Source organism: Phocoena sinus, chromosome 6 (genome assembly GCF_008692025.1).
Source record: "Phocoena sinus isolate mPhoSin1 chromosome 6, mPhoSin1.pri, whole genome shotgun sequence".
In the NCBI taxonomy this organism is placed as follows: domain Eukaryota; kingdom Metazoa; phylum Chordata; class Mammalia; order Artiodactyla; family Phocoenidae; genus Phocoena; species Phocoena sinus.
In genome coordinates this window covers 8,807,907-8,815,444 of record NC_045768.1, presented here as the reverse complement: position 1 = coordinate 8,815,444, position 7,538 = coordinate 8,807,907, and positions in this window count along the sequence as shown.

Below are 7,538 nucleotides of genomic sequence, written 5' to 3'. Positions count from 1 at the left end.
TCATCAACTTGCAGACCTCTCTATCCCTTTCATCCTTCCTCTTTACCCCCTCTTTCCTGGATAGGCCCCTCTGAGTTCTTCTCATTCCAGTATCAGGGTAACAATGATATATTGAGTTATCAGTCTTAATTCTTCACCCCTCCCTGTGTCCTTTTTCCATGTGACTTTGCATGTCTCCCTCACTAGAACTGGAGTACACCTTCCTACCCCTTGACTGTGGGCTCAGCCATGTGACTTGTATGGCCAGTGTGATGTTAACAGAAATAATAGAAGCAAAAGCATGAAATATGCTTGCACAGTGAGGCTTCATCTCTTACATCTCTGTATTCCACGAGAAGAGCTTCCCCTGGGTAGCTACCGTCACTTCAGCTGGGCCCCAAAATGAAAACACATGGGCAGTCCTGAGCCCAACCTGTCATGAGGAGCCAGACCCAGCTGGACCCACAGCTTGAAGCAGAGCTGCCCAGCTGAGTGCAGCTTAGCTGACCTGCAGACACGAGTGAAGATAAATCAGTGTTGTTTCGGGACTTCCCTGGTGGTCCGGTAGGTAAGACTCTGCACTCCCACTGCAGGGGGCCCAGGTTCGATCCCTGGTCGGGAACTAGATACCGATACCACATGCCGCAACTAAGAAGTCGGCATGCCACAACTGAAAAAAAAGATCCCGCATGCTGCAACGAAGACACGGTGCAGCCAAAGTAAACAAATAATATATAAAATAAAATAAAATATTTTTTAAAAATCACTTTAAGAAATCATAGTTGTTTTAAGCTACTGAGTTTTGGGGTGAGTTGTTTTGCAGTAATAGCAGACCAATACAGTAATCGGTGCTGAAAGTAGGAGGTTGCAATACAAGTCACTGAATTTGGGACCAGTCAATAAGCAGCAAGGAAACATTTACAGGAGGCTGGGAAATGGGGGAAACTGTTATAGGAGACAAGAAAAGGCAGCCTGTGTTAAGTAGTGAGAAACATTTAACAAAAGGGTTGTGTATGAAGATATAAATAGCAGAAAATGTGTCTAATGAACTTTTAGAGTTGGGGGAAGACATCTAAAGACAAAATGTCAAAAATATGACTTTCTTGCTGCTGGATAAAGTTGAAATGTTACTACTACAGGAAAGAGATGTGCTCAGAAAAGAACTGGCCAGTTTTGGAAGCAAGAGTTAGGGGGAATAAAGAGTCCAGAGCTTGCTAAGTTGAAAAATAAAACTCTATCTCCAACCTCTCCAGCCAATAAAAGATTAAAAAAATTAAGAATCTTAAATCAAAATACAGTTTGTGGGCAATAATCAAATCAAGAACATGGATCGTTTCACCTGACAAAAATGTTCCTAGAAAGAGTAAGGGTGCAACCCCACAAAATCATGATGTCCCAAAGTACCAGAAGTTAATTGAGTCTATAGAAAGAGGCACATGTCAGAAAGCATTGTGAGTAAGCATTTGTCACATGGAATTGACTAGAAACACACAAATTGAAAATCCAAAATGTTTTTGAGAGCTATGTATTGGCAAAAGTGTCATCATTCTAGGCAGAGATTTTCCCTACTATCTATGGGAAAGAGAAAGCTGATCGGCCACCAAAAAGTGTATATTCCTCAGTACTCTCTAAAAGATGCTCTTCAAATTAACCCAGGGAGCTGTTGGAAAAGGAAGAATTTCCCAGAGAGCAGAACCAAGAACTGTAGAGAACAGACTGAGAGCCACTTCTAGAGAGGAGCCAGGAGCCTCATCAAGGAACACACTAATCCCAGGATGGGGATTTTTTTAAAAGGGGCAAAAGATTTGAACAAACTCTTCACCACAGAAGAGATGAATATGGCAAACATGCACATGAAAAGATGCTCAACATTGTTACTCATTAGGAGAATGTAAAATAAAACCACATGAGATATCACTACATGTCTATTAAAATGACTCTTAAAAACTGTTAATACCAAGTATAAAAGGAAGGATGTGGAGCAATGGAATTCTCCTACATTGCTTGTGGGACTGTAAAATGATATACTGACAATGTAAAATGAATCATTGTGGAAAACAATTTGACAGTTTCTTTAAAAGTTAAACATATATTTAGGATACAACCCAGTAATCCCACTCATACGTATTCATACAAGTGAGATGAAAACTTAAAACCTGTACATGAATACTTATAGTGGCTTTATGCATGATTACCAAAAACTGGAAATAATTCAAATGTTCTTCGATTGGAAAATGGATAAACAAACTTCAGTATATCCATATAATGGAATATCACTCAGCAATAAAAAGGAATAAACTACTAATACCACAACAACATGCATTACTCTCAAATGCGTTATGCTAAGGAAAGGAAGCCAGACTCAAAATGCTACATACTTGTTAAAAAAAAAAAAAAGTGATGAGAGGGACTTCCAAAAAAAAAAAAAATGCTACATATTGTATTATGTACGATTCTTTCTGGAAAAGTCAAAACTACAGGGACAGAAAACAGATTGGTGGTTGCCAGGGGTAAGGGGTTGGCTACGAGGGGACACTGGGGAATTTCTGGAGCTAATGGAACCATCCTACGTCTTGATTGTGGTTATAGTTACATGACTGCATGTGTTTGTCAAAAATCGTAGAACTATACACCAAAAAGGGTGAATTCTACTGTATGTAAATTGTACCGTAATTTAAAAATGGAAAAAAACCTGCACTAGTCATTTTAAACTATGTTATGCTAAAATAACAAACACTAACTTCAAACTCTAAGAAGCTTATAGCATCAAAAGCATGTTTATTTATTACCCTATATTTTTATCTCTGGTCAGCTTAGGGCTCTGCTACATGCAATCTTCACTCTAGGACTCATTTTGATGGGGCAGCCACTTTCTGGAACATTGCTGGTCTCCACGGCAGAGAGAAAGTAGAGAGAGGGAAATTACACATTGGCTCTTAAAGCTTTCACCTGAAAGTGACACGTATCATTTCAATTCCTTTTACATTGGTCAAAGAAAGCCACAAGGCCACATCTGTGTTCAAGGGCAGGCCTACCACGTATCCAGGAGAAAGACAGGAAATATTTGGTGGACAGCACTCATGAATTCCACAGTCTCCACTCTGATGGTGAATTTGTCAATTTCTCTTAATAATTCTATCAATTTTTACTCTATACCACACTTTGAGGCTATTATAATATTACGTGGATACAATATCGACTTATTATGTACTCCTGCTGAGTTGAACCTTTCTCATTAAAAAATAGCCTATTTGTATTAGTCATCTTCTGTTAACTTATGCTGCAGTAGCAACACGATAGCATGAATCATGCACTCGCTCAAAAAGTACCCACTTAGAAGTGACACACTTCATATTACATTAGTCAAAGAAGCCGCATGACCACACCTAACTTCAAAATCTCAGCGGCTTATAAGAAGGAGAGTTAATTTCTCACTCATGTTATACATCCTTTGTGGGTCATTTGTGCACCTACCCACTCTTCATTCTATCTTATTTTCATTCAAGGACTCAAGCAGATGGAGTGGTCCCATCTGGGACGTGATCTGCTTCTGGCAGATGGAAAGAACAGTGGTTCTTAAAGCTCTGCTCAGGAGGGCACACATAATTTCATTCACGTTTCAGTGACCAAGCCTGAAGTCCATGGGGTGGGAAGTAGAGGCCTCTTACAGGGAGGAGTAACAAATTACTGAGTACAATAATAAAATTCATCACACTATTTTTAGCAGTGCTTTTTGCCTTAAAGTCTATTTCATCCAATGTTACTACAGCTAACAGACCCAGCATGGAATCTCTTTTACCATTCTTTTACTTCAAATTTTCTTTGTGTTTTAAACAGTGTACAGCTAGGAAACTCCCTGGCAGTCAAGTGGTTAGGACTCAGCCCTTTAACTGCCGTGGGCCTGGGTTCAATTCCTGCTCGGGAGACTAAGATCCCACAAGCTGCACGGCAAAAGATAAAATAAAATCAATTAATTAATTTTAAAAATAAAGAGTGTACAGCTAAAAATTTTTTTAAAGCTGGTGTTATAATTTTTCTTTTAACTAGAAGGTTTAGGTTTTTTAAAATATACTTACTGTGATTACTGAAATATTTAAATTTTTCCACTTTATTTCATGCTTTATATTTTTCCACTTTTTATGTTCTTTTGTTTCTGCCTTTATTTCCTTCCCCTTTTTTCCTTTCCTTCCTTTTAACAATATTACTTTTCTTCCTCTGGTTTGGTCTATAACTATTTTTATTCTTTCAATAGCCTTGAAATGTTAACAGTCATATTTAATTAGAAGTCTAATGTTAATCAGTATTTTTATGGACAGTGGAACCAGTCAATTAGATTGATTGAACTAATGGCTCCAATTCCTCACTTTCTCTGTATGCAAACCCTTTGCCATAATCCTTCACAGCTCCTTCCTACTACAGCCTTGGACTCAGTCATGTGACCTGCTCTGGCCAATGAGATGTTTAAAAAAAGTCTTGAAAAATGTGGTTGTACATTTCCATTGCTCTCTTTTGTGTCCCTGCCATTGCCATGAGAATTTATCCCAACATCCTGGCTGGTGGGTAAGAGACTCATGGAGAAGAGTCAAGGCTCCCAGTCAAAACCATACTAGATCAGCTGACCCCAGACATATAGGCAAGCCCAGGCAAACTCAGCAAAGCTTTCTAACCAACCCCCAGCAGACACTAGACATGTGAGCAATAAACAAATACAGCTGCATCCCTCTAGGTTTTGTGGCTGTTTGTTATGCAACAGTTAACTAACACACACTTCATAATATTTTAACTTCAGTAATCCTCTTATACTTTATTACTATCGTTCCATTATTCTGGTTTTGCCATTTTTAATCACACAAATTATAATTGTTCTTGTTTTTTGTCTCTGATGTTTGTTTATCTTTAACCATGTTTGCCATTTCATTTGCTCACTAATCCTTATTAGTCCTCAGGTCTTCCTCCTGGGATCATTTTACTTCTTCCTGAAATATATCTTCTATATTAGCAGTTCCCAAATTTCTGGCGCCAGGGACCGGTTTTGCGGAAGACAGTTTTTCCACGGACCAGGGGTAGGGGGTGGGGGATGGTTTGGGGATGATTCAAGCGCATTACATTTATTGTTCACTTTATTTCTATGATTATTACATTGTAATAGATAATGGAGTAATTATACAACTCACCATAATGCTGACGGCAGGCAGGGCTCAGGCGGTAGTGTGAGCGACGGGGAGCGGCTGTCAATACAGGTGAAGCTTCGCTCCCTCGCCTGCCGCTCACCTCCTGCTATGTGGTCCATTTCCTAACAGGCTGTGGACTGGTACCAGTCCATGGCCCGGGGGTTGGGGACCCCTGTTCCAGATCCTTCAGTTAAGTTCTGTTGGTAGTAACTCTTTGTTTTTGTTGATCCAAAAAGTACTATGTTTTCATTTTTGAAAGATTGTTTGCTAAGTATGCAATTCTAGGTATAAGATTATTTTCTCTCATCACAGTAAGGCTATTATATCATTAATGATATTATTTCATGCTATTATTGTTATCATTGTTCCCGTTATTATACAGTCAGGAGTTAGTATCACTGTTATTCCATGGTGGATTATCTGACTTCTGTCTGCTTTTAAATTTTTCTTAAAATTTATTTTTAATTTATTTTTGGCTGCTTTGGGTCTTTCTTGCTGTTTTCTCTAGTTGCAGAGATCAGGGGCTACTCTTCGTTGCGGTGCACAGGCTTCTCATTGGGGTGGCTTCTCTTGTTGTGAAGCACAGGCTCTAGGCACGTGGCCTTCAGTAGTTGTGGCATGCAGGCTCACTAGTTGCGGCGCATGGGCTTAGTTGCTCTGCAGCATGTGGGATCTTCCTGGACCAGGGCTTGAACCCATGTCCCCTGCATTGGCAGGCAGATTCTTAACCACTGCGCCACCAGGGAACTCCCCTGTCTGCTTTGAAAATCATCTCATGCTTTGGTGTTCTGCAGTTTCACCAGACTGAATCTAGGTTTTTTTCCCCCCTATCCTGCTTGGTATTCACTGTGTTTCCTGAGGATGCTTATCTTTCATTGAATCTGGAAAATTCTCAGCCATCATTATTTGACAATTGCCTGGCTCATATTTACTTTATTATCTTCTAACATAACTGATAAGCATGTGATAGACATCACTTTTTTTCATTTCCTTGTCTCTGGGATGCTTTTGGGTAATTTTCTTCAAATCTATTTTTTAGATCACTAATTTCTCTTCAGCTGTATCTGTTATTTAACCTTTCCAATGAGCTATACACTTAAAATGTATCTGACTCTGCCACTTGTCTTCTCAGTTCATGGGTTTCTGTTTTTTTATTGTGGGTTCATATTCATTTGGAAGCCTATCCGTGGGAATTCTTTGAGACCTGGGTTGACAGTGAGTTCTTCTCAAGAGGACTTTGCTTTGGCCAAGTACCATAGGTACTATCTACCCAGATCTATTTTAAATTCAAATGTTCAGCTTGTGGGCTTTTGGACCATGCAAATAGTGTGGTCATGTGATGGCCAGATTTTGGCCATGCATCCACTAGGAAAATGTTTTACCTTTCCACCCAGAACCAAGCAGAGTCAACTTTCCTTGCTGCCTGCCTCTGCAGGGCAGTATTTTGTTTTTTCTCTAGTCTATCCTTCCCCAAAAATATATTCCTTCTTGGGTTCCCAACCTGATGTTCCAATTTGGCTGTCATCCTGCCTGGACCCACGTAGATGCCCCCATAGCTGGTAGTAGCATTATTGTTAACCTTCCTTCAGAGATGATTTTCAAAATATTTGTCAGTATGGCATATGCACCAAGCCAATCAGAAAAGATACAGACTGTACCTGTGCATAACTTCTGAACATTAATTCTAACTTCCTAGGCTTATGTTTCTGCTCCCTTTCTGGCCTCAGATGATTTTCCTGACTTTCTCGCAAGGTTATCTATACATTTAAAAAGTGTATTTTCAATACTTCTAGCAATTTTATATATTTTGTTGCCGTTATATTTGGAGATATGTAGTCTATAATATTGCTAGAAATAAAGTCCAAGTAAGTTTATTAGGCTCATGCAACAAACATCCAGGAGTAAGCAGTCCAAAGCTGAGACTGTAGCTTAACGTCATTTGAGACCTAGGTTCTCTCAATCTTTCTGCTTTGCAGGCCATGGCAAAGCACTTAAGGAGCACACTCAACTAGAAATCCTAGTGGACTCCGTAAAAACAAAAACAAAATAAGCAAACAAGAACTTTTCCAGAAGCCCCACTCAATGACTTCTATAATACGTAATATGGGATAGAAGTTGGTCACATGCCTATGCCTAGTCCAACTACTGACTAATGAGAATGAGTTTACCCCGAAGAGTCTGGACCAATTATGTCATTCCCTCCAGTTGGGGTGGAGCTTCTCCTAGGGGTTCCCGGCACAGTGCTTGCCACACAGAGGGCACTGGTCCTTTCATTGAACACTTACTGAGCATCCACTACGAGCCAAAGGCTCTGTGGAGGCACAAAAGGATTTGACACAATCTCTGCTAGACAAACTGAGATAGGTCAAAGGGTTTAGGACTCGGTAT